This window comes from Danio rerio, chromosome 11, assembly GCF_052040795.2.
Source record: "Danio rerio strain M-AB ecotype USA chromosome 11, GRCz13ab, whole genome shotgun sequence".
Classification (NCBI taxonomy): domain Eukaryota; kingdom Metazoa; phylum Chordata; class Actinopteri; order Cypriniformes; family Danionidae; genus Danio; species Danio rerio.
In genome coordinates, this window is record NC_141031.1 from 33,905,101 (window position 1) to 33,932,922 (window position 27,822).

Consider the following 27,822-nt stretch of genomic DNA (forward strand, 5'->3'; position numbering starts at 1 on the left):
TAAATGCGAATAGTATTCCTTACTATCAAAATTCTAGTGTGTTTACTTAATTTTAAGCTAATTGTTGAGTTTACTAGAAATGCATTAGTGTTGCTGACATAGTAAGGTATAAAGTTCCCATAACTAATGTAATTTGAGTAAAATTGCTTATAAGGGCTAAGCCATGCTGTTACGCATGCGTACTGGGTGGTGATTTCCCATCCCCCATCCCGAGTCACAACCAACCGCCACCCAGCACCGCCATTGAAGGACAGGATTTCATATTGAGAAGATGTACTGCTGTAAATCAAGGTAAACTTTTCGTTTTAATTACTACTTTGATTTTATTTGTATAGTATCAGTAATCTGTTTATTTCCTGCACTTTGTGAAATTGTTTGCTGTTTTGTGAACTAATTAATAGCCCATGATGTTGTGACTAAACGTTTTGACCACTGCACGTTATTTGCAATACTGTCTACTTTACTAGATAAGCTATTTTTAGCTGCTTAGTCCTTTTTAATAACTATTAATAATTTGTAAAGTTAGTAGTAATTTGTAAAGTGTGCGTTATGCTCTAAAAGAGCGGGCCGCGCCATTTTAAATGATGCACTGAGAGAGCAAGAGCGCGCGCAATGATCCGTTCAAATAGATGTAAAGTTAACACATAGCTGTAGGTCTACATTTTTAAAAAAGAAAACGAAACCTATTTATCCGCATTACAAATACAGTAACGTTAGTTATCGCTGAACTTTAGTGGCGCTTGTTGTGACGAAAATATGCGTGTTTTTTTAAAGATTTACTTTTATGAGATCACCTGCAGGAAGCAGGTGAGGAGATCAGCTGTGATTCGGTCCGGCGTCAGCGAGCGGCTCATGACCAGACCAGTCGTTTTTTTCTCCATGATCGCCGGGGCAGCAGCAGTTTTAACCCGCCGAGGCTTTTAGAACATTATAAAGCAGTTTCAGCTCAAAATGGACCCGTGAGTGTCGTAGGTAATTTAGGATTTCGATGCGATTACGATTTGTGTCACTGTATGAGGCAGATACATATTTACACATGATGCTAAAGTGTGCTTATGCTAACAATCCCTATGAAACTTAAAGTTAAACTTATGAAAATGCGAGAGATATTTAATTAACTCATTTATTTGTTTCATATGCTATTTGTCTTTTCTTTATGCCGTTTTGAAGGTTTATTCCAGTGTTGCCGTTACGTTATTGAGTGTTTTGTTTTGCTGTAATGACAAATAAATCTGACCAGACGCGACTGAATATGTGTGATGGATAACGTTAATGATGAAGTGGTATAACTCGTACAACCAAGCACAGAAACATCCCTTTGTTTGCTCAATATCACACAAAGGCATCAACAAGCCTTTGTTATAAGCAAACTTTCTGTAAAGAAACAGGCTTTGCCAAACCTGTTAGTTTGCATTTTAAAGAAGGTTTCACAAATTTTTAACAATTTAGGGCAAATAAATTTGAACAATTACAAGGTTGTTTAAAATGTAGCACACCATTAGAGTATTGTGAGTGGCATATTTGGTTTGTAATATCATTATACCCTTTATTTATTTTTTATTTCAGACTACCAGTTTGTGAGCTGATATGCAGTGGAAATGTAAGTTTTGCACTTACACATCAAAGAAAACTTTTTGAACAATACCGCACAAGCCATAGAACATATTCATGAATTGTTCTATTAACGTTACCTTGTCTCCATACTGAGTGTCAGGGTAATTTTAAATCGTTTAATGCATTAAAAGTACATTTAACAAAATTCTCAGCAAAGAACTGCATGATCAAGAATAGTCCGAATATTTTGTCCATTTGAATAATCATCTGAGGACTAGTTAGAAATAGGGTTGTTGTGTTGTGATACCATTAATTTATGTTACAATACTATACCAGCTGAAGTATGGTGATACCAAGTAGTATTGCAATACTGTAATTCATAACTTAAATCCATGAAATAAAGAAAAATGTCAGAAATAATATATTGTATATGTTATTATAGGCCTACTTGAATTTAAATAATTCCCTTATTGTTGAAAAAAGTATTTGCACATCTCTTCACCTAAAATGTATTCATTCCAGCAAAAAAAATACATTAAAATAAAGATACATAAAGAAAAAAGCATTTTTCCAACAAACCTAGGCTATATGAAGTGGTCAAAAATTGTTTCCTGTTGCTATTTTGGGTTTTTCATCTATCATACTTTTTTCACACTTATTATCGGATAAGAATCCAAAGTAATTCAAAATTTCACTTTATGAGTCATTCTTTTTAATAGATTGTCACGGTTGTTGTAGCTATTATATCATATTGACAGGAACAGAAATAAACGAATTCCGATTCAAAATGAACCATCACAAAATATGCAATAGGCTACTATAAAAGGCGCAAATTCTACAGTTTTACAACCTTAGAAGGCTCCATAGACTATTAAAATACAATGATCTATTGTTGCTGAATCGTGTAAGTATTTTAGTGACTTTTTCACATGCAGCATTATGTATTGTAGGCAGACTGTTAATGACAATACTACCGTTTACAAACTACAGTGGCACCGCCAGTATCTTGGAGCCATAGTATCACGATACTACCATAGTACCGGTAAACCGTGCAACCCTAGTCAGAAAGTTCAGTGTCCTTTTAAAGACATCAATTGAGACAAATATTTATTCCACTTTTAATGCGCATAAAAGTAAGGCACAGCAACAATGCCATGATTATATTTAATCGGGGGTTGTGTTTATTACTGTTTGGTGACAAGTATAGCTCATGCTTTTGATGACAGGCGCCGGGAGTATTTGGCAGCTTTTATTATTCAAGAACATTTAACTATGTCATGTTAAAGTGTAACATCTGTTGCTTAATGGCATTGCATTGTATCATTGCATGTGTTTCTGATTTCTGTTTTTTGTTTTAGAATTTCGCTTAGCCATGTCAATAACACTTTACGTTTTTGTGCACAACAGTGACATCCAGAAGGAAGTCATAGAGGAAACACCAGCTGATGCAAGTGCTGCAGAAGGTTTGTTTTCTTTTCAAAACTTTGTGTGATTTTGTGAATTTGTGTTTTTGAATGTTATTAATGACTAATAATGTTTTGATTGGATCTTTGCAGAATTCAATCGAATATCAGGAAGAAATGTGAGATCCAAGTTCTACGCTGCATTGGACACACACTGCTCGTTTGATTGAAATAAAAAAAAAAAAACAGGAGAAAATTGCAGAAGAAAACTAGAAGAAATTTTCAACATGTTAATTCAAAGGTATTTTTGTGACATCATCTTTGAATCATAATTTGCATTTGATTGCAATAAATTGCATTTGATGTTTTCATTGGGCTATAATGCATGTCTACCTGTCTTTACTTTTTCAAGGTCATCTGGCAGCAGTTCTCCGGGGTCTTTCAGTCCTTTAGAGGGATGAGTCTAAAGAAATTTTCAGGATGTGTTTTGTAAGTAGTATTATTGTTTCTGCTTTCTTAGACTGGAAATGAAGCAGTCATTCCAGTTTACTTCACTTATTAATAAAAATTTTCAATTTTATAAAAATAAAACAAATGCATTTAATGTAAGTATTTGAAAGTAAGAGGGATGTTATATTATGGCCTTTGGAGCAAGAGCATTGCTATGTTGCAAATACAGCAGCTTGTGCCGTCACAGGGTCAGTTAGCTTCATAGGCCAGTGAAGTAATGAATGCATTTCTTTAATTTTTAAACACACTTGTTTTGAAAAGGAGGAAGATTAGCTTGAAAAAAAAAATCTTAATAAGTGTAATACCTATGTAATATGTTGAGAGAAATATAATTTCAGTTGAAAGAACCTGCTGGATTAAGATGTAAAAAGATTGTGTTAAAAGCCACAAAGTCAAAGGTGCTCCGTATTATAACCAACCCTGTGAAGTCACCTGCTGTGGGATTGTAGATGGCTGCACCCTTGTTCTAAAAGCCATACTAAAACATCAATTTTCTTATTAAAAAATAGTTATTAATACATTTTTAAAAAGTGTGCTAAATAATGCAAACTTGACTCACTGCTTTAATCTAGCAAAACCAAATGCATTCATGAATCGGTTCCCAATTTATTAAGTTTTCCCTACAAAATATTTATACTGATTATGTATCACCAATTGGTCTCTCACACATTTGCATTTAATTTCTTGAAAATGTTTTAAAAGTACTTTTACTGCAGTTTGTTTTATTACATTACAGTGTTTCTTTAATTAAAAAAATTTATTGTTCCTTTAGAATAGTATCATGTTCAAGATACTGGAATTTAGTACCAATCTCTGCTGCAATTTTAAGCAGCAAATTTCATGCTAACATTTTAAGCACTTTTGAGCACATTTTTAAACAGCACTGTTTTGCCATTCTGTTCACATGCTTAACAGAAATGACACTCAACAATGCTCAAATGTTAGCAGGAAATGGATGTTTTTAAAATTACTATATGGATTGGTAATAAATTCCACTATCATGACAAGCCTAGTAGAAGCAGTACAGGCAAATCCATCGTGTTGGTCTACATTGAAGCAGGAGCACCATAGCAAGGCCTTCTTATAAGAAGCATTTGAATGTAAAATGTACTATAAACACAAATAGTCATGCTAATAAGCAACTAGTTAATAGGGTAATTGGTTCCTACTAAAGTGTTACTAAATTAAGCACAAGGAATTGTATTTTTTTTCACCTCTGCTTTTGGTCTCCTGGCCACTACAGGCTTTATTAGTGCCATTTAGAATATCAAACTTTACTTATTTTTCTTTCTCTATTCATAGGATGTAATTGTAGAGTCGGACTTCAGTGCAGAAGATGTTGGCCTGCTGACTGTCGTGTGTGAAGATGTCTAAAGAACCTCATTATGGATGCAATGTGGGCCTTTATACTGGAAGGAAAAGTGGTTATGGACTTTGCCACATGCAGTATGTCTCTTTTTTTGCTTTGATTTACACACTGAATTCGGACTACCCAAAGACTTTGAGCAATGCATTTGAATTTGTTCAACGTGTGTTGCTTTTGCTGGGAGGGAAGCGTAATGTGTTTTATTCGGCGAGTGCCTATATACTGCTGTGCTTTATGTTTAAAGGTTCAGGTATAATGGCATGTTTAATTACAAAGTGTTGCTTTTTAACATGTTGCTGTTTGCAGTGTTACATTTAGAACTGCAGCATTTTGGTGTTTAAAACAATTTTTTTTTTTACCAAAAAAGTGTATTGTGATTTATAGGGTTGTCAAAAGTATTGAGTTTGGTACCAATCGGTACTGAAATAAAAAAAAAAAGTCCATCCATTTCCCACTAACATTGCAAGAACTGATTGGCCATTGTGTTCACATGCTCAGTAGATATGACTGATTGGCTTTGAAGGTCATTATTTTTACCACACTTCACCACTGTTCACCAGGTGCAAAGATACAAAGACACTGGATAACTTCAAAGCACTGTCGATCAGTCGATTCATCACCAGATAGCCTATATTTTAGCTTCTAAACAAATCAGCTATCGACATGGCTTTGAAACACTTCAGTGTCTGTGTAACTTTGTTTGGACTCAGTGAAAAATGGTAAACCTATGACAGTCACAGCCAATCACAGTCATTTCTGTTGAGCATGTGAACACAGTGGCCAATCAATGGTGTTTAAGAACGAGCTCAGTAGCACTCAAATGCTGGTGGAAAATGGATATTTTTAATATTTCAGTATTGATTGATACCAAACTCAATACTTTTGACCACACTAATGTGATATTTTCTGTAGGAAAATCTAAACTACACAGTCTAACAAATTAGCTTTAAAGCTTAATATCTGTTCCTCTGTGAGTGTCTATATGCTGCCATGTTTAAGGTGCTGGTGCAATGGCATGTTTAATTACACTAATTCAAGTATCTTTTTTTCCAAGTGTCAAGTATTTAAAGTTTTTTTGATAGATTTTCAAACCTTTTCGAAAACTTGTGTTTTAGGGTTGAACATGTTTATTATATTTTTTGTCTGTATTGCATGTCTGTATCTGTATTGTTTATTATATTTTTTGTCTGTATTTTTTGTCTATATTGGTTTTTACAAAACTGTATTGTGTACAAGTGTATTGTGATTCTAAAATATCACAAGTGTATTGTGAAATTCTGCTAATTTTGTCAAATAAAATGTTTACATTTAAGACCTGTGTAATGTCATTACTTGTAGGTTGAACTACATATTTTATGTTCAGTTTAATTGAAGAAAATGTGGAAACCGATTGCACGTAGTTTCTTTAGTTGACATTACTTAAAATGGTGGATTAAAACAATGTTGAGACTACTAGCATTCAAGATGTTAACTGAACATGGTAGAACAGTATTAGTTAAATAGAGTTATTAAAGTAATCTTACTATAAAACCCTAAGTAAGATTACTAAATAATGACAAGTATGTTAACTAGAATTTTCTATTAAACTTACTTAATTTTTAACAGTTAGTTTACTTTATAAGTTTTAGTTTTCTTACTACAAGGCAATAATTAAACTTAACTTAAGATTTCCTTGTAAGTTTATATTGCAAAAATAAGGCAATCGGTTTCCAAACTTTTTTTAAGTAAACTGAACATGTTAGAATTTACAGTGTAGTACTTTGTTGTTTTTTGGGACGTTTTACCACATGATTCTGTGCTGTACAGTATGTGATACTCCTGTAGTATTCTTGTGGTAGTGTATCACTTTCATATTGTGGTAGTATTTACCACAGGATTCTGTTATACAATATGTAATATTCCTGGGATATTCTTGTGGTAGAGCGTGTGGTATTACAGTTATATTCCTGTAATATTTTTGTGGTAGCATGTGGTATTTCATGTGGTAAACCATCAAATGTACAAAACAAAAACCATGTGATGATTGTGTAGTACTTTGTTGTTTTTTTGGGATGTTTTACCACAGGATTCTGTGTTGTACAGTATGTAATACTCCTGCGGTATTCTTGTGGTAGTGTGTGGTATCACTTAAACATTTCTGTGGCACCACAGGATTCTGTTGCTTAGTATGTAATACTCCTGTAGTTTTCTAGATATATTAGATGTATATAAGTTCCTATTTAAATAGGGTATATGCCGAGCTAGTGCTGTTTCCATGCTGATACACTTCCGGTGACCTGTTATTGTGAACTTTTTTTCCATTTTATACGGTTCCTTATACAGCATCGATGTTGTAATGTCATTAACATACATTCAGTTAAATAAACTTTTGCATTTATTTAGTTGCTCAAGCGTAAAACGAGACAAAAAGCTGTTTACTCGCACGCGCCCGTCAGAATCGGCAGGCTAACGCAGAAGCTCCATTGAATATACTGGGGTAAAATATATTGCTCATATTATAAGGATATGGCGGGGGAAATGTAATTTAATGCAGTGCTTCTTGTACAATCTGAGACCCACTTTAAATCGGATATCACTCAGCTTGTGGAGATCGCTGATTTTGAAAGAAAACAGACCTTAAACGCACCGGATTTTGCATTGGCATTCAATTCGCCGGAAACGCTTAATTTACACCATGGATGCTGTAAAAGGAACCGTATAAAGTATCTCCGAATATTACACAGCACCAAAAATTTAAAAACATATATTAAATATATTTAATATATTTTTGTCCACAGCAGACGGCAACTCGCCCTGACGCAGATTCCCTCTAGTCTCTGTGGTCCAATCAGGGGAGCCCTCCTCAGCGCTCGCCATGACAGCGAGACAACAGTGACGTGCCTTGTAAAAATTTGCATATGCATTCCTATAAAGCTCGTGTGCTCTGTCAGCGAGGCGGCTTTAGAGCCCTAGGCAGGGAGAACACAACCCCCGAGGACCCTCGGGGAAACTCGGGCGGCCGGTAGTGGGGCCTCGCTGCGAGGGTTATGGTGGGTGGGAGTAGCGAGGCCCACTCATCTTCTATTTTAAACTATAGTTTCAAACTTTAGTTTACTATAGTTTGAAATAGAAACCATGGTAACTGTTATGATTAAACCTTTAGCAAAGAGCTTAGAATGACCAAGAGCAACAGACCCGGATTCCGCCAGTTTCAAGTGATAGCGATCGCTCGTCATTGCTGTCGCGATGGAAAGCAGCTGCTTTTTATTTATTTATTTTATTCAAAAAGCGCGTTATTGTTTCTCAAATTGTAGAGTGTCGCCTCTTGGTAATTCTATGCTCTTTGCTCCATGTCTGACTGTTGTAATGTTTTGCTTTGTTTTTCAGCTCAGTTGTTGAGCAAAGAAGGACTATTGAAGACAACAGTTGAAGACAACCGCGGGTTATATTCACGAGCGCGCGCATTATAATGTTTCCGGGCTGTTTTCTGAAAGTGTGTCTTGTTTAGATAAGTTTGCATGTCAAACTAAATAAACTATACTCTTTCTAAACACCTGTCTCGTGTTTTATTTGTCCTCTACAGCAATGCACTGTCATATAGGTCTGTTGAATGCATTTGTATGCAACATGGTTTGACAATACAGAAGTCTAACAAATAAATAGTTGTTATAAATGTACTTTCATTAGTCAACATTTGGTGTTATGGTTGTTTCATAACTATATTTATTATTATTCTGTATGTTTAAAACCAGCAAATTATACTATATATTTAACATGTCACATATACTTACTGTTATTTTAAAATTTGCCAAATAAAATGTCCTAAGACAAGAATGGGTGTTATTTTCGTTTTATGTCAACCTACTGTAGGTTTTAGGTTGACTGCAGCAGGTATAGGTATTATACACACACACACACACACACACACACACACACACACACACAAAGTGCTGCGGTGAAATGTGTTACTCTCTCCTCAATGCTGACCATGCAAAAAAAAAATATATATATTTTAAATGTTAAAGTTTAAAATAATTAAAAACTCAATTCTCAATAAAAAGTTACAAATAATTATATAAACAAAAATAAAGTCGGCAACACCGAAAAACCAAAGAATCCAATATTTTATACTTAAAAAAATCTCATGACAACAAACTTTTCTATTGTTTCTAATATAAATTCATAGGTGGAAACACAGCTCTGAAAAATACTTAGCAACAAACTCACAACCTGGGAGCTGACAGTGGAGCTTTTGTGTGTGGATGGTTAAGTGTATCATATGTTTTTGTGATTCCCTGTGATGATTTCTGTGCACATGTTACCTTACTGAGGCGATGGAATTTAATTTTGGCTTAGTTGCCAGAAAGATACATAAAACTGTTAACATCTGTACATTATGGCAGTATGCAATATACAATAAATGTAAGAAGTTATATGAGGAGGGGCTAACTAGCTAACAATGTAGCTTTCAAGTACACAGTTCAAGATAACAACAATATAACTTAAAACACAGCCTTATTTTAGAAACCCTCAAAAACATTTGAACACATTTTACTTACTCATTGTAGATTCTTATTTAAAGCCTAAAACATATCAGACTCTACATCTGAATTGATGGACAGAGAATGAAGCACACTCAGCAGTAAACAAATCAAACACCTGACTCCCTTAAAGGGCCAGCATTTTCTGAAAACTTTTTAAGACAGACAGCCTGTGGGAGTGTGTGGTGATGCCCAAATCATTGTTTTCAGCCTTCAAAATGCACGTCTAGCAACATAAAGCATCAGAGTGGATGGGACGGTAATGGTTGAACAGTAATTTGCTATTTATTGTCAAAGTTGTAATGAGTACATAAAATAAATTACTGTAATTTATTCTTTGCACTACACAATTTCATACAAAGTCTACTCCTTTTACAGTAAAATACTGTTTCCTTTTATTACATCAAAACACTGGCTATTTTACAGTTATTTACTGCACAATCTACAGGGTAACACTGCAGTTATACTAATTAAACACACCTGATCAAACTAAATCTAAAGGTAGTGTGTTGAAGCAGGGCTGGAACTAAATTCTGCTGGGCTGCGGCCCTCCAGGAGTTTGACATCCCTGGTACATAGCATATTTTCAAAGGAACTGCCTACATTTATCACAATCATGCACATATCATTGAATAAAAACAATAAAAATATAAAAACTTCATCCAAAGCAAAAAAATAAATTAATAATAATAATAAATAATCTGATCCTCATGTTGTTCCAAACCTGTAGTAATAAAAAAGAAATCAAATAAAATGACGAAAAGACTCACTAGTTAACCCTTCACTATCTGTTTTACTATAATACGAGGAGTTCTTTTGAAAATGTGAATTTTTATGATAATTAATACTAGAGGATGACATTTAAAATATTGTCTAGCTAGCACATGCCCTTATGTCGTTACAAACTGTTGGGCTTTTCTGTAGCACAAAAGTTGGACTTAAGTTCGCTTCTGGTGTGCGACCGGATTTACAAAAATGTCCTGTGGTAATCCTGTGGTATTTCAGCAGTACAACATAAATTTACCACACAAAAAAATGAGCAAAGCTAAATATGACAGGATTACTACAGCACTTTCTGCAGTGAAATTTCACAGGAATTTACCATTGGATGAAGTATGTGGTTTCTCTGTTGTTTTTGTGTGGTAATACCAACACAGCTAAATATCACAGGATTGCTACAGCAATTTCTGCAGTACAATATCACAAGAATTAGCTTTTTTGTTCTGTTTTTTTCTAAAACATTTTTTTTTCTCAGTGCAAGGTAAAATCAGTATGTTCTGCATTTAAGTCGTTTAATTAAGAAATACCTATTCTTACAAAGTAACATCACATGCATTCATATTTATTGTAAAAACTTTTCAGTGTGCAAATGTTTGTGTACTGGAATAAATTTGCAATTACAAAAACAAGATGACCGACACCCTCCATTACAAACATTACCTGCGGTATTCTATGTGGTAAACCATCAAATGTTATGTGGTAACTGTGTAGTACTTTGTTGTTTTTTGGGACGTTTTACCACATGATTCTGTGCTGTACAGTATGTGATACTCCTGTAGTATTCTTGTGGTAGTGTATCACTTTCATATTGTGGTAGTATTTACCACAGGATTCTGTTATACAATATGTAATATTCCTGGGATATTCTTGTGGTAGAGCGTGTGGTATTACAGTTATATTCCTGTAATATTTTTGTGTTAGCATGTGGTATTTCATGTGGTAAACCATCAAATGTACAAAACAAAAACCATGTGATGATTGTGTAGTACTTTGTTGTTTTTTTGGGATGTTTTACCACAGGATTCTGTGTTGTACAGTATGTAATACTCCTGCGGTATTCTTGTGGTAGTGTGTGGTATCACTTAAACATTTCTGTGGCACCACAGGATTCTGTTGCTTAGTATGTAATACTCCTGTAGTTTTCTAGATATATTAGATGTATATAAGTTCCTATTTAAATAGGGTATATGCCGAGCTAGTGCTGTTTCCATGCTGATACACTTACGGTGACCTGTTATTGTGAACTTTTTTTCCATTTTATACGGTTCCTTATACAGCATCGATGTTGTAATGTCATTAACATACATTCAGTTAAATAAACTTTTGCATTTATTTAGTTGCTCAAGCGTAAAACGAGACAAAAAGCTGTTTACTCGCACGCGCCCGTCAGAATCGGCAGGCTAACGCAGAAGCTCCATTGAATATACTGGGGTAAAATATATTGCTCATATTATAAGGATATGGCGGGGGAAATGTAATTTAATGCAGTGCTTCTTGTACAATCTGAGACCCACTTTAAATCGGATATCACTCAGCTTGTGGAGATCGCTGATTTTGAAAGAAAACAGACCTTAAACGCACCGGATTTTGCATTGGCATTCAATTCGCCGGAAACGCTTAATTTACACCATGGATGCTGTAAAAGGAACCGTATAAAGTATCTCAGAATATTACACAGCACCAAAAATGTAAAAATATACATTAAATATATTTAATATATTTTTGTCCACAGCAGACGGCAACTCGCCCTGACGCAGATTCCCTCTAGTCTCTGTGGTCCAATCAGGGGAGCCCTCCTCAGCGCTCGCCATGACAGCGAGACAACAGTGACGTGCCTTGTAAAAATTTGCATATGCATTCCTATAAAGCTCGTGTGCTCTGTCAGCGAGGCGGCCTTTGAGCCCTAGGCAGGGAGAACACAACCCCCGAGGACCCTCGGGGAAACACGGGCGGCCGGTAGTGGGACCTCGCTGCGAGGGTTATGGTGGGTGGGAGTAGCGAGGCCCACTCATCTTCTATTTTAAACTATAGTTTCAAACTTTAGTTTACTATAGTTTGAAATAGAAACCATGGTAACTGTTATGATTAAACCTTTAGCAAAGAGCTTAGAATGACCAAGAGCAACAGACCCGGATTCCGCCAGTTTCAAGTGATAGCGATCGCTCGTCATTGCTGTCGCGATGGAAAGCAGCTGCTTTTTATTTATTTATTTTATTCTAAAAACGCGTTATTGTTTCCCAAATTGTAGAGTGTCGCCTCTTGGTAATTCTATGCTCTTTGCTCCATGTCTGACTGTTGTAATGTTTTGCTTTGTTTTTCAGCTCAGTTGTTGAGCAAAGAAGGACTATTGAAGACAACAGTTGAAGACAACCGCGGGTTATATTCACGAGCGCGCGCATTATAATGTTTCCGGGCTGTTTTCTGAAAGTGTGTCTTGTTTAGATAAGTTTGCATGTCAAACTAAATAAACTATACTCTTTCTAAACACCTGTCTCGTGTTTTATTTGTCCTCTACAGCAATGCACTGTCATATAGGTCTGTTGAATGCATTTGTATGCAACATGGTTTGACAATACAGAAGTCTAACAAATAAATAGTTGTTATAAATGTACTTTCATTAGTCAACATTTGGTGTTATGGTTGTTTCATAACTATATTTATTATTATTCTGTATGTTTAAAACCAGCAAATTATACTATATATTTAACATGTCACATATACTTACTGTTATTTTAAAATTTGCCAAATAAAATGTCCTAAAACAAGAATGGGTGTTATTTTCGTTTTATGTCAACCTACTGTAGGTTTTAGGTTGACTGCAGCAGGTATAGGTATTATACACACACACACACACACACAAAGTGCTGCGATGAAATGTGTTACTCTCTCCTCAATGCTGACCATGCAAAAAAAATATATATATATTTTAAATGTTAAAGTTTAAAATAATTAAAAACTCAATTCTCAATAAAAAGTTACAAATAATTATATAAACAAAAATAAAGTCGGCAACACCGAAAAACCAAAGAATCCAATATTTTATACTTAAAAAATCTCATGACAACAAACTTTTCTATTGTTTCTAATATAAATTCATAGGTGGAAACACAGCTCTGAAAAATACTTAGCAACAAACTCACAACCTGGGAGCTGACAGTGGAGCTTTTGTGTGTGGATGGTTAAGTGTATCATATGTTTTTGTGATTCCCTGTGATGATTTCTGTGCACATGTTACCTTACTGAGGCGATGGAATTTAATTTTGGCTTAGTTGCCAGAAAGATACATAAAACTGTTAACATCTGTACATTATGGCAGTATGCAATATACAATAAATGTAAGAAGTTATATGAGGAGGGGCTAACTAGCTAACAATGTAGCTTTCAAGTACACAGTTCAAGATAACAACAATATAACTTAAAACACAGCCTTATTTTAGAAACCCTCAAAAACATTTGAACACATTTTACTTACTCATTGTAGATTCTTATTTAAAGCCTAAAACATATCAGACTCTACATCTGAATTGATGGACAGAGAATGAAGCACACTCAGCAGTAAACAAATCAAACACCTGACTCCCTTAAAGGGCCAGCATTTTCTGAAAACTTTTTAAGACAGACAGCCTGTGGGAGTGTGTGGTGATGCCCAAATCATTGTTTTCAGCCTTCAAAATGCACGTCTCTATAATTAGCAACATAAAGCATCAGAGTGGATGGGACGGTAATGGTTGAACAGTAATTTGCTATTTATTGTCAAAGTTGTAATGAGTACATAAAATAAATTACTGTAATTTATTCTTTGCACTACACAATTTCATACAAAGTCTACTCCTTTTACAGTAAAATACTGTTTCCTTTTATTACATCAAAACACTGGCTATTTTACAGTTATTTACTGCACAATCTACAGGGTAACACTGCAGTTATACTAATTAAACACACCTGATCAAACTAAATCTAAAGGTAGTGTGTTGAAGCAGGGCTGGAACTAAATTCTGCTGGGCTGCGGCCCTCCAGGAGTTTGACATCCCTGGTACATAGCATATTTTCAAAGGAACTGCCTACATTTATCACAATCATGCACATATCATTGAATAAAAACAATAAAAATATAAAAACTTCATCCAAAGCAAAAAAATAAATTAATAATAATAATAAATAATCTGATCCTCATGTTGTTCCAAACCTGTAGTAATAAAAAAGAAATCAAATAAAATGCCGAAAAGACTCACTAGTTAACCCTTCACTATCTGTTTTACTATAATACGAGGAGTTCTTTTGAAAATGTGAATTTTTATGATAATTAATACTAGAGGATGACATTTAAAATATTGTCTAGCTAGCACATGCCCTTATGTCGTTACAAACTGTTGGGCTTTTCTGTAGCACAAAAGTTGGACTTAAGTTCGCTTCTGGTGTGCGACCGGATTTACAAAAATGTCCTGTGGTAATCCTGTGGTATTTCAGCAGTACAACATAAATTTACCACACAAAAAAATGAGCAAAGCTAAATATGACAGGATTACTACAGCACTTTCTGCAGTGAAATTTCACAGGAATTTACCATTGGATGAAGTATGTGGTTTCTCTGTTGTTTTTGTGTGGTAATACCAACACAGCTAAATATCACAGGATTGCTACAGCAATTTCTGCAGTACAATATCACAAGAATTAGCTTTTTTGTTCTGTTTTTTTCTAAAACATTTTTTTTTCTCAGTGCAAGGTAAAATCAGTATGTTCTGCATTTAAGTCGTTTAATTAAGAAATACCTATTCTTACAAAGTAACATCACGTAACATCACATGCATTCATATTTATTGTAAAAACTTTTCAGTGTGCAAATGTTTGTGTACTGGAATAAATTTGCAATTGAAACAACAAGATGACCGACACCCTCCATTACAAACATTACCTGCGGTATTCTATGTGGTAAACCATCAAATGTTATGTGGTAACTGTGTAGTACTTTGTTGTTTTTTGGGACGTTTTACCACATGATTCTGTGCTGTACAGTATGTGATACTCCTGTAGTATTCTTGTGGTAGTGTATCACTTTCATATTGTGGTAGTATTTACCACAGGATTCTGTTATACAATATGTAATATTCCTGGGATATTCTTGTGGTAGAGCGTGTGGTATTACTGTTGTATTCCTGTAATATTTTTGTGGTAGCATGTGGTATTTCATGTGGTAAACCATCAAATGTACAAAACAAAAACCATGTGATGATTGTGTAGTACTTTGTTGTTTTTTTGGGATGTTTTACCACAGGATTCTGTGTTGTACAGTATGTAATACTCCTGCGGTATTCTTGTGGTAGTGTGTGGTATCACTTAAACATTTCTGTGGCACCACAGGATTCTGTTGCTTAGTATGTAATACTCCTGTAGTTTTCTAGATATATTAGATGTATATAAGTTCCTATTTAAATAGGGTATATGCCGAGCTAGTGCTGTTTCCATGCTGATACACTTCCGGTGACCTGTTATTGTGAACTTTTTTTCCATTTTATACGGTTCCTTATACAGCATCGATGTTGTAATGTCATTAACATACATTCAGTTAAATAAACTTTTGCATTTATTTAGTTGCTCAAGCGTAAAACGAGACAAAAAGCTGTTTACTCGCACGCGCCCGTCAGAATCGGCAGGCTAACGCAGAAGCTCCATTGAATATACTGGGGTAAAATATATTGCTCATATTATAAGGATATGGCGGGGGAAATGTAATTTAATGCAGTGCTTCTTGTACAATCTGAGACCCACTTTAAATCGGATATCACTCAGCTTGTGGAGATCGCTGATTTTGAAAGAAAACAGACCTTAAACGCACCGGATTTTGCATTGGCATTCAATTCGCCGGAAACGCTTAATTTACACCATGGATGCTGTAAAAGGAACCGTATAAAGTATCTCAGAATATTACACAGCACTGTAGGGTCCAGCCAGTTGGTCCAATGACGGTATCCAATGGTGGATGAAGGTTCACTGCATGTTCGGTCTTTCCAGTGCACAATGTTGATTTACATTAAACTTAACTCATATCTGACTCCAATTTTAGTATGAGATGGTTTAGAATATTAATATGTTTATCCTCGTTTTATCTGACTCCAATTATAAAACATTGAGAAGATTATTTTGTTTCCTTTCACATTATTTTAGATTATGATTGAATATTCTTTTGATTTGTTATTATACCTTATTTTCATTTACTCAGATTCCGATAGCATCTCGAGTCTTGCACCGGCCGGGTATACAATCTCTTACTACAAGCTTGTCAGTCTTGGTCATTAAACAGAGGCGATTAACCACTCTCCTAGAAAGGCAGAACACTACTTACTCAATTTAGGAGATTTTTATGTGGTCCCCATAGATCTGTTATCTACTAATTCAAGACAGAGTATTTTAATAATAATCACGCAGGATTATACTATTGTAGATGAAGGCCTAAATATCCACATTTAAAGTAGTTTCAACAATATTTTGTTGTTCTAAATAGTTGGCCTTTTACAGTCCAAGTATACATGAAATAATGCCAATTTGTTAGTCGGATCTCTAACAACATTGAATAGCGTGCCACGCTGCTCCGTCTAACATGTTTTAGTCCGTTACTAACCTGTACAGTGGCTTGTAGTGCTATGGACAACAACATTTATCAGTGATAATAACACGAACTCTGTTTGAATCATTCAAAACATAACAATTTATTAGTCAGGTAAATGTATTATGCCAATTCAATCAGTCAATTCATAAATGATCAATACAAAACATCAAATTATCAAAGATAAATCCAAGATGAAAAAGATGCATTCCTGACTTTGAAATATACATAACATGGGGCAAACCCCATGTTATGGGCTAATCTGGTTAGGCAGAATCGCCCTGAGTCCTTCTTAGGCCTTACCTTAAATAATCCAAGAATTCCCTCAAGGAAGGGGGTGTGAATGTATAACAAAAGGCATTCACACTTAGTGTCACACCCCTCACAGTGGATCAAAAGATGCCTGAAGTTATATATTTATTGTTCTGATTATGTCTATTTCTGAGAGAATGAGACCATTGTACCAATCGCACTGAGACATTTCAAATGATATCAAACATGATAGTTAAAGTCAGTTTGGTTAATTCTAGAACATTCAAACATTGAAATGACCATATGTGTGAGTTGGGGGGATGAAGCAGACTCAGATGCAAATGCAGCAGGAACTGGTTTTTCCCGCATTCCCCTTGCTGAGTTGTGAAGTTACCAGTCTCTGTTTTCAGCTCATGTTTTGAATTGTCAAAGACATCAGAATATTTGCAATATTTCAATTCTTACAGATAACCCCCATTTGATCCCGTGGGTCAGATATAAATGTGTCCATGGGGTCACTATGTATCCTTGTTGAGGTCGTTCAGGGGCAGTTCAAGACAGTCTCTGCAGCATTATCAGTTGTAAGTCGTGTTCAGCAGGTAGCTAAACAGGTCCAGGCTCGTTTTCACCTCTTTTGATGAGCCTGACCCGAATGCACTGCTCATTCAGTCCATACAGGCCTTCATAGCTTCCACTGTGTCCTTCCCCTGACAAAAGTGTCCACGTCGTGTGGGCTTCTCATAGTCTGCTTCTTCTGATGAATCTGGTCACCTCCAGATATGCAGACATCGGCATGTGGGGGTCTACAGTGTGTATACACTGCCTTCTCTCGGACACCTAAACAGCAACTTGATGGCTCAGCGATTGAACAGTTATGAACTTGTGTCATTCTGCATTGGAGAAAGTCATGAGGTTAAGCATAAAATATATGATCAAAGCATAAAAGTCAGCAAGTGCGAGTCGTACAACTGGTCTCAGGTCTCTTTCAATCTGTTTAAATGGTCCAATCAAAAACAGATAATTCTTTGTCACCACTGAGATAGGGTATAATGATAGGGAGAATATTAAATATTCTTGGTTTGAATTACTCAAGGTAAAGCTATCAAAAGGTCAGTGCAACTTATTAAAACAGTAAAACAGGCAGTATGCATCATAAAACATATCATCATGACAATACATTCAAATAAATGACATTCATTTTCAAAATGAAAAAACGTGAAGATATTTGTCATACATGATAGTAATCACATTATTTAACCATAATTATGAAGGTATATCTATAATAATGTGTGTGTTTGTGTGTGTGTGTGTGTGTGTGTGTGTGTGTGTGTGTGTGTGTGTATATGTGTGTGTGTGTGTGTGTGTGTGTGTGTGTGTGTGTGTGTGTTTATGTGTGTGTGTGTGTGTTTGTGTGTTTATGTGTGTGTGGGGGGGCTTGAACACAATTGATGGTATTTGTCAAATTTAAATGTCCTAGTGATTATTAGAAGTGTCCTCACTTCGGTTTAATTTTAATCACTTTAGCACTTATACCTGTTATTGGTGATAGATTGGAAAACCAGGGGCCCTCTGGTTTGTCAACCATCCTCATAACAGTCAGTGTATCTATCTTAAATTTATTGGCAAGTTCGCCTCTATTGAAGTTTTATACCATCAATTTGTTGTCAAAGCCATGCAAATGTGTAATTTCTTTTCAGCTGACAGAGGGTGTCAGAGGGTGTTTGTTGTCTCGTCTGTCATCAGATTAATTATTCTGTTCTATGTGTGTGAGGCTAATGTGTTTTGTTTGTATAAACATGGACAAACGATCTCAATTAAGGAGATTTGACTCCTGGGTCTTTGAAGACTAAGGTGTTATCTATGTGCCTGGGTTTACCTGTGGCTATGTGTCCGTGTAATGCTCCGAACAATGGTAATCAACTTTTATAATTGTGTTGCAAAATTTTAGTCCTGTTATACCAGGGAGCCAGCATAAGAATGTGAACATGAGGTGTGTTCCGGCTCAAATTGATTCCATATAATATCTTTTACGGAGCATGTTAAGGTGCAATGTTCAAAGCTGGATCCTGTAAAAAATGCATTTTCATGGTTAATTTAATTATCACACTCTATACTCCTGTTTGTAGTTCAAACTGCAGCTATACAGGGGATAGCAGAGTTTTCTACTTTTGGAGATCAAAGAAACAAATATCATGAATTTCAACATAGTTAATTCCATTTTCATACAGGACATGTGGTTTAACATGTGAATAGTATAAAAACAAATTTAAAAATGCCACTAGGATTTGTGACAATAGAGTCTGTTGCTATTGGTCTTTGCAGGAACAATGCAGTAAAGTTCTTTATCGCCTCTAGGTAACCAGGGTTTTAGTCCCATTGCTATTAAGCAATTTGGGAAGATTTTAACTATGAGATCTTTTTGTGTCTCTGTTTCATTTAACATGTAAATTTACATCTTAGTTGAAGTAAGATGTTTTGTGAAATCACAAAGCCTCCTACAGTGCTGAATCCATTGATAAGATCAGCTGTGGATAATTGTTATTCTGATGACTGATCAAAGACTTTTTTCAGAGGACTCACTGCAGGTGAGGTGTTAGCACCACAGGGGTTCTTGCTTTGAGATGCAAGACGGAAGACTTTTGGCCTCTCAGGTTATGGCCTAACCTTTTGTTGCCCTCATTTGTATTTGTTTGATGTGGACCGGATCTTGAGTGTTCTTTGTTATTTGTCCGCCTAAGGTGAGAACAAAAGCAGAGAAGAACCATAGTTATTTTATAATTTTCATCAGTTTCAAATTCAATCATGTGGAATTAATGTTAATGCATCATTTTGCAATATTAATTCTGGAAGCCACATGATGTTGCTGGTCAGATCTGAATTGCTGTCGTTGATTTCAGCATATTGTGAGTGTGTAACACCTGTTTACACAGTCTGCTGTATTCTGAGCATTATCTCCCAGTTCCGCTGGGGACATTTTTCTGAATCAATCAATGATTTTTCACTAATTTTAGTTCACAATCTAATGGGCCGATACCCATAGTTCATTTTTTGCTCTCATTAACAGTCAGATCTGTTGGCAGAAATCATTTCACCCTTTTGGTGTTCTCTGCTTAACGGTTGTCATTTTATGGTGTGACTCACAGATTCTTAGATCTTTTGACCCATAAAAACTTTGGTAACTCTGAATGTTATCATATCCATCCCCCTTTCATTATTTTTCTGGTGAGTTTAACTCTCTGATCAAATTTTAATTGTAGGTGGTGTTTTTTCAGCGAGGATTATATTGGTTTACAATCAGTTATGCTATTGTAGTTCTGTCAGTGTTTTCATTAAGCATAAAGAAAGCGAACCTCCTCAAGATGAAAGATGTTTCATCTTTAGTCTTTAGTGCCATGATTGGCGATTATAATATAATGTTCATTATTGTTTATTCCTAATGTAATTATATTATATTAAAATAGTAAATATTAAAATTTAATTAAATTTGGTCTCTGGAGAGTGTTTTTAGAACAACAGTGCATTTTAGCTTAATGCTTTTATCTTGTGATCAGGGCTGTGTTTGCTTGTAAGTTGCATGGAGAACAAAAGGGTCAGCAAAGGCTCGTGGCCAAATGGAAGAATGTAATTGTTTTATGCAAATACAGCAAACACATTCTGAGCATCTTATTATCACTGAGGTGAGATTTCTCTGCTCTCTGTCAGGACATTTGAATATGAAAAGGTTTGAGCAATTAGGAGGTCTAAGGGCTGATTTAAAGTTAAAATCTTAGAATTTCTTTTATATTTAGTTTGTTTTGAGATTAAATTAAAGTATAGTGGATATTTTACACTGTAAACCCTAATGCGTTACTAATTAATTGAATTGAGCTCTATTAACTTAAATCCTTAAAATTCGTTTATCTTAATTAACCTTAATGAGTAAAAAATGCTATCAGCTGGGTGATTTAAGTATTTAAAGTTGAAAGAAATTAAAGATTAAAATGTATGAGCTGGGTGACTAAGTATTTAAAGTTTGGAAAAATTTAAATAATTAAGTTAATTGCAATTAAAATGTATAAGTTGAGTAACTTGGGTATTTTAAGTTAGTTGAATGTTTCTGTTCACTTAAAATAGATAATTTCATAACTTAAAAAATTTGACATAACTGATTGCCTCAAATTTTTTGAGTTTTGTCAACTTATTCGGGATTACAGTGTAGTTGATCAGCATCATATTTGAATTTATCACCATTAAATTTAAATGGCAAATTTCTGATTTGTAAAGGCAGAGTTTTCATTAGAGCTTATTTGTCTTTTTGCAATCAAATCATTCTGTTCTGCTCACCTTTATTTTTCACATGCAAATGCCTTAAACAGACTGTTGTTATTAATCCAATTTAAAAGTTTACAATTGTTTTTAAATCTTAAACCATTTTTTTCCTGTTTTCCTTTTTTCCATTTTTCTCTTTTTTATAAAACAGTAGATTTAAAACAATGGATAGTTTTTGATTTAAACTTTTAGGATCTAATTTATGACTCTCCACTGAGTCCCAGAATATAATTTGGATGATGTTATTCCAATTTTAAGCTTCAACTCTTGCTGCCTAGCAGACAAAGAGATTTCAGAGCAAGGGATGGCATTAATCTATACTGCTGCTATCATGTCCCTGATAATCAAAGTGGTTTTGTCTAATTCTCAACCCCACCGGATAACGCATTCCGGTCTAACATTTTTGAGCATTTCCGACTCATTCTATCAATGTGTTTATATAGGGTGCGTCCAGCTTTCCCTCAACATTTCTAATAGGCAAAGAAGAATTGACTTACCACAGCAGCTGAAGATAGAATAGAAGATCCAAACCTCTGAAGATAGAATAGAAGATCCAAACCTCTGAAGATAGAATAGAAGATCCAAACCTCTTGGTTGATATAAATCCATTTTGTGCTGGAAAGACGTACCTCGCCTGAGTTGGGAGATCACGGAGATGGGTCACCATTTTGTAGGGTCCAGCCAGTTGGTCCAATGACGGTATCCAATGGTGGATGAAGGTTCACTGCATGTTCGGTCTTTCCAGTGCACAATGTTGATTTACATTAAACTTAACTCATATCTGACTCCAATTTTAGTATGAGATGGTTTAGAATATTAATATGTTTATCCTCGTTTTATCTGACTCCAATTATAAAACATTGAGAAGATTATTTTGTTTCCTTTCACATTATTTTAGATTATGATTGAATATTCTTTTGATTTGTTATTATACCTTATTTTCATTTACTCAGATTCCGATAGCATCTCGAGTCTTGCACCGGCCGGGTATACAATCTCTTACTACAAGCTTGTCAGTCTTGGTCATTAAACAGAGGCGATTAACCACTCTCCTAGAAAGGCAGAACACTACTTACTCAATTTAGGAGATTTTTATGTGGTCCCCATAGATCTGTTATCTACTAATTCAAGACAGAGTATTTTAATAATAATCACGCAGGATTATACTATTGTAGATGAAGGCCTAAATATCCACATTTAAAGTAGTTTCAACAATATTTTGTTGTTCTAAATAGTTGGCCTTTTACAGTCCAAGTATACATGAAATAATGCCAATTTGTTAGTCGGATCTCTAACAACATTGAATAGCGTGCCACGCTGCTCCGTCTAACATGTTTTAGTCCGTTACTAACCTGTACAGTGGCTTGTAGTGCTATGGACAACAACATTTATCAGTGATAATAACACGAACTCTGTTTGAATCATTCAAAACATAACAATTTATTAGTCAGGTAAATGTATTATGCCAATTCAATCAGTCAATTCATAAATGATCAATACAAAACATCAAATTATCAAAGATAAATCCAAGATGAAAAAGATGCATTCCTGACTTTGAAATATACATAACATGGGGCAAACCCCATGTTATGGGCTAATCTGGTTAGGCAGAATCGCCCTGAGTCCTTCTTAGGCCTTACCTTAAATAATCCAAGAATTCCCTCAAGGAAGGGGGTGTGAATGTATAACAAAAGGCATTCACACTTAGTGTCACACCCCTCACAGTGGATCAAAAGATGCCTGAAGTTATATATTTATTGTTCTGATTATGTCTATTTCTGAGAGAATGAGACCATTGTACCAATCGCACTGAGACATTTCAAATGATATCAAACATGATAGTTAAAGTCAGTTTGGTTAATTCTAGAACATTCAAACATTGAAATGACCATATGTGTGAGTTGGGGGGATGAAGCAGACTCAGATGCAAATGCAGCAGGAACTGGTTTTTCCCGCATTCCCCTTGCTGAGTTGTGAAGTTACCAGTCTCTGTTTTCAGCTCATGTTTTGAATTGTCAAAGACATCAGAATATTTGCAATATTTCAATTCTTACAGCACCAAAAATTTAAAAATATATATTAAATATATTTAATATATTTTTGTCCACAGCAGACGGCAACTCGCCCTGACGCAGATTCCCTCTAGTCTCTGTGGTCCAATCAGGGGAGCCCTCCTCAGTGCTCGCCATGACAGCGAGACAACAGTGACGTGCCTTGTAAAAATTTGCATATGCATTCCTATAAAGCTCGTGTGCTCTGTCAGCGAGGCGGCTTTAGAGCCCTAGGCAGGGAGAACACAACCCCCGAGGACCCTCGGGGAAACACGGGCGGCCGGTAGTGGGGCCTCGCTGCGAGGGTTATGGTGGGTGGGAGTAGCGAGGCCCACTCATCTTCTATTTTAAACTATAGTTTCAAACTTTAGTTTACTATAGTTTGAAATAGAAACCATGGTAACTGTTATGATTAAACCTTTAGCAAAGAGCTTAGAATGACCAAGAGCAACAGACCCGGATTCCGCCAGTTTCAAGTGATAGCGATCGCTCGTCATTGCTGTCGCGATGGAAAGCAGCTGCTTTTTATTTATTTATTTTATTCAAAAAGCGCGTTATTGTTTCCCAAATTGTAGAGTGTCGCCTCTTGGTAATTCTATGCTCTTTGCTCCATGTCTGACTGTTGTAAAGTTTTGCTTTGTTTTTCAGCTCAGTTGTTGAGCAAAGAAGGACTATTGAAGACAACAGTTGAAGACAACCGCGGGTTATATTCACGAGCGCGCGCATTATAATGTTTCCGGGCTGTTTTCTGAAAGTGTGTCTTGTTTAGATAAGTTTGCATGTCAAACTAAATAAACTATACTCTTTCTAAACACCTGTCTCGTGTTTTATTTGTCCTCTACAGCAATGCACTGTCATATAGGTCTGTTGAATGCATTTGTATGCAACATGGTTTGACAATACAGAAGTCTAACAAATAAATAGTTGTTATAAATGTACTTTCATTAGTCAACATTTGGTGTTATGGTTGTTTCATAACTATATTTATTATTATTCTGTATGTTTAAAACCAGCAAATAATACTATATATTTAACATGTCACATATACTTACTGTTATTTTAAAATTTGCCAAATAAAATGTCCTAAGACAAGAATGGGTGTTATTTTCGTTTTATGTCAACCTACTGTAGGTTTTAGGTTGACTGCAGCAGGTATAGGTATTATACACACACACACACACACACACACACACACACACACACACAAAGTGCTGCGGTGAAATGTGTTACTCTCTCCTCAATGCTGACCATGCAAAAAAAAAATATATAGATTTTAAATGTTAAAGTTTAAAATAATTAAAAACTCAATTCTCAATAAAAAGTTACAAATAATATATATAAACAAAAATAAAGTAGGCAACACCGAAAAACCAAAGAATCCAATATTTTATACTTAAAAAAATCTCATGACAACAAACTTTTCTATTGTTTCTAATATAAATTCATAGGTGGAAACACAGCTCTGAAAAATACTTAGCAACAAACTCACAACCTGGGAGCTGACAGTGGAGCTTTTGTGTGTGGATGGTTAAGTGTATCATATGTTTTTGTGATTCCCTGTGATGATTTCTGTGCACATGTTACCTTACTGAGGCGATGGAATTTAATTTTGGCTTAGTTGCCAGAAAGATACATAAAACTGTTAACATCTGTACATTATGGCAGTATGCAATATACAATAAATGTAAGAAGTTATATGAGGAGGGGCTAACTAGCTAACAATGTAGCTTTCAAGTACACAGTTCAAGATAACAACAATATAACTTAAAACACAGCCTTATTTTAGAAACCCTCAAAAACATTTGAACACATTTTACTTACTCATTGTAGATTCTTATTTAAAGCCTAAAACATATCAGACTCTACATCTGAATTGATGGACAGAGAATGAAGCACACTCAGCAGTAAACAAATCAAACACCTGACTCCCTTAAAGGGCCAGCATTTTCTGAAAACTTTTTAAGACAGACAGCCTGTGGGAGTGTGTGGTGATGCCCAAATCATTGTTTTCAGCCTTCAAAATGCACGTCTAGCAACATAAAGCATCAGAGTGGATGGGACGGTAATGGTTGAACAGTAATTTGCTATTTATTGTCAAAGTTGTAATGAGTACATAAAATAAATTACTGTAATTTATTCTTTGCACTACACAATTTCATACAAAGTCTACTCCTTTTACAGTAAAATACTGTTTCCTTTTATTACAGCAAAACACTGGCTATTTTACAGTTATTTACTGCACAATCTACAGGGTAACACTGCAGTTATACTAATTAAACACACCTGATCAAACTAAATCTAAAGGTAGTGTGTTGAAGCAGGGCTGGAACTAAATTCTGCTGGGCTGCAGCCGTCCAGGAGTTTGACATCCCTGGTACATAGCATATTTTCAAAGGAACTGCCTACATTTATCACAATCATGCACATATCATTGAATAAAAACAATAAAAATATAAAAACTTCATCCAAAGCAAAAAAATAAATTAATAATAATAATAAATAATCTGATCCTCATGTTGTTCCAAACCTGTAGTAATAAAAAAGAAATCAAATAAAATGCCGAAAAGACTCACTAGTTAACCCTTCACTATCTGTTTTACTATAATACGAGGAGTTCTTTTGAAAATGTGAATTTTTATGATAATTAATACTAGAGGATGACATTTAAAATATTGTCTAGCTAGCACATGCCCTTATGTCGTTACAAACTGTTGGGCTTTTCTGTAGCACAAAAGTTGGACTTAAGTTCGCTTCTGGTGTGCGACCGGATTTACAAAAATGTCCTGTGGTAATCCTGTGGTATTTCAGCAGTACAACATAAATTTACCACACAAAAAAATGAGCAAAGCTAAATATGACAGGAGTACTACAGCACTATCTGCAGTGAAATTTCACAGAAATTTACCATTGGATGAAGTATGTGGTTTCTCTGTTGTTTTTGTGTGGTAATACCAACACAGCTAAATATCACAGGATTGCTACAGCAATTTCTGCAGTACAATATCACAAGAATTAGCTTTTTTGTTCTGTTTTTTTCTAAAACATTTTTTTTTCTCAGTGCAAGGTAAAATCAGTATGTTCTGCATTTAAGTCGTTTAATTAAGAAATACCTATTCTTACAAAGTAACATCACATGCATTCATATTTATTGTAAAAACTTTTCAGTGTGCAAATGTTTGTGCACTGGAATAAATTTGCAATTACAAAAACAAGATGACCGACACCCTCCATTACAAACATTACCTGCGGTATTCTATGTGGTAAACCATCAAATGTTATGTGGTAACTGTGTAGTACTTTGTTGTTTTTTGGGACGTTTTACCACATGATTCTGTGCTGTACAGTATGTGATACTCCTGTAGTATTCTTGTGGTAGTGTATCACTTTCATATTGTGGTAGTATTTACCACAGGATTCTGTTATACAATATGTAATATTCCTGGGATATTCTTGTGGTAGAGCGTGTGGTATTACAGTTATATTCCTGTAATATTTTTGTGGTAGCATGTGGTATTTCATGTGGTAAACCATCAAATGTACAAAACAAAAACCATGTGATGATTGTGTAGTACTTTGTTGTTTTTTTGGGATGTTTTACCACAGGATTCTGTGTTGTACAGTATGTAATACTCCTGCGGTATTCTTGTGGTAGTGTGTGGTATCACTTAAACATTTCTGTGGCACCACAGGATTCTGTTGCTTAGTATGTAATACTCCTGTAGTTTTCTAGATATATTAGATGTATATAAGTTCCTATTTAAATAGGGTATATGCCGAGCTAGTGCTGTTTCCATGCTGATACACTTCCGGTGACCTGTTATTGTGAACTTTTTTTCCATTTTATACGGTTCCTTATACAGCATCGATGTTGTAATGTCATTAACATACATTCAGTTAAATAAACTTTTGCATTTATTTAGTTGCTCAAGCGTAAAACGAGACAAAAAGCTGTTTACTCGCACGCGCCCGTCAGAATCGGCAGGCTAACGCAGAAGCTCCATTGAATATACTGGGGTAAAATATATTGCTCATATTATAAGGATATGGCGGGGGAACTGTAATTTAATGCAGTGCTTCTTGTACAATCTGAGACCCACTTTAAATCGGATATCACTCAGCTTGTGGAGATCGCTGATTTTGAAAGAAAACAGACCTTAAACGCACCGGATTTTGCATTGGCATTCAATTCGCCGGAAACGCTTAATTTACACCATGGATGCTGTAAAAGGAACCGTATAAAGTATCTCAGAATATTACACAGCACCAAAAATGTAAAAATATATATTAAATATATTTAATATATTTTTGTCCACAGCAGACGGCAACTCGCCCTGACGCAGATTCCCTCTAGTCTGTGTGGTCCAATCAGGGGAGCCCTCCTCAGCGCTCGCCATGACAGCGAGACAACAGTGACGTGCCTTGTAAAAATTTGCATATGCATTCCTATAAAGCTCGTGTGCTCTGTCAGCGAGGCGGC

General features: G+C 35.2%; 2 long non-coding RNA genes across 4 annotated transcripts; one reads left to right on the plus strand and one right to left on the minus strand.

The window, feature by feature from the left end:
* The first annotated feature begins 242 nt into the window (after nucleotides 1-242).
* LOC137496711 (uncharacterized) lies at nucleotides 243-6,145 on the plus strand. 3 transcript variants are annotated; one of them, XR_015502742.1, is made up of 7 exons: nucleotides 243-291; nucleotides 775-972; nucleotides 1,567-1,600; nucleotides 2,962-3,017; nucleotides 3,111-3,258; nucleotides 3,370-3,446; nucleotides 4,770-6,145. It is a non-coding gene; the product is annotated as an uncharacterized LOC137496711 (long non-coding RNA). The 3 variants fall into 3 exon arrangements; XR_015502741.1 differs by having other exon boundaries at nucleotides 775-959; XR_015502740.1 differs by lacking the exon at nucleotides 775-972.
* A 10,667-nt stretch (nucleotides 6,146-16,812) lies between these two features.
* Nucleotides 16,813-22,912, minus strand: LOC101884747 (uncharacterized). The gene is made up of 2 exons (XR_015502743.1): nucleotides 21,882-22,912; nucleotides 16,813-21,825 (listed from the first exon to the last, which is right to left on the minus strand). It is a non-coding gene; the product is annotated as an uncharacterized LOC101884747 (long non-coding RNA).
* Nucleotides 22,913-27,822: the final 4,910 nt, after the last annotated feature.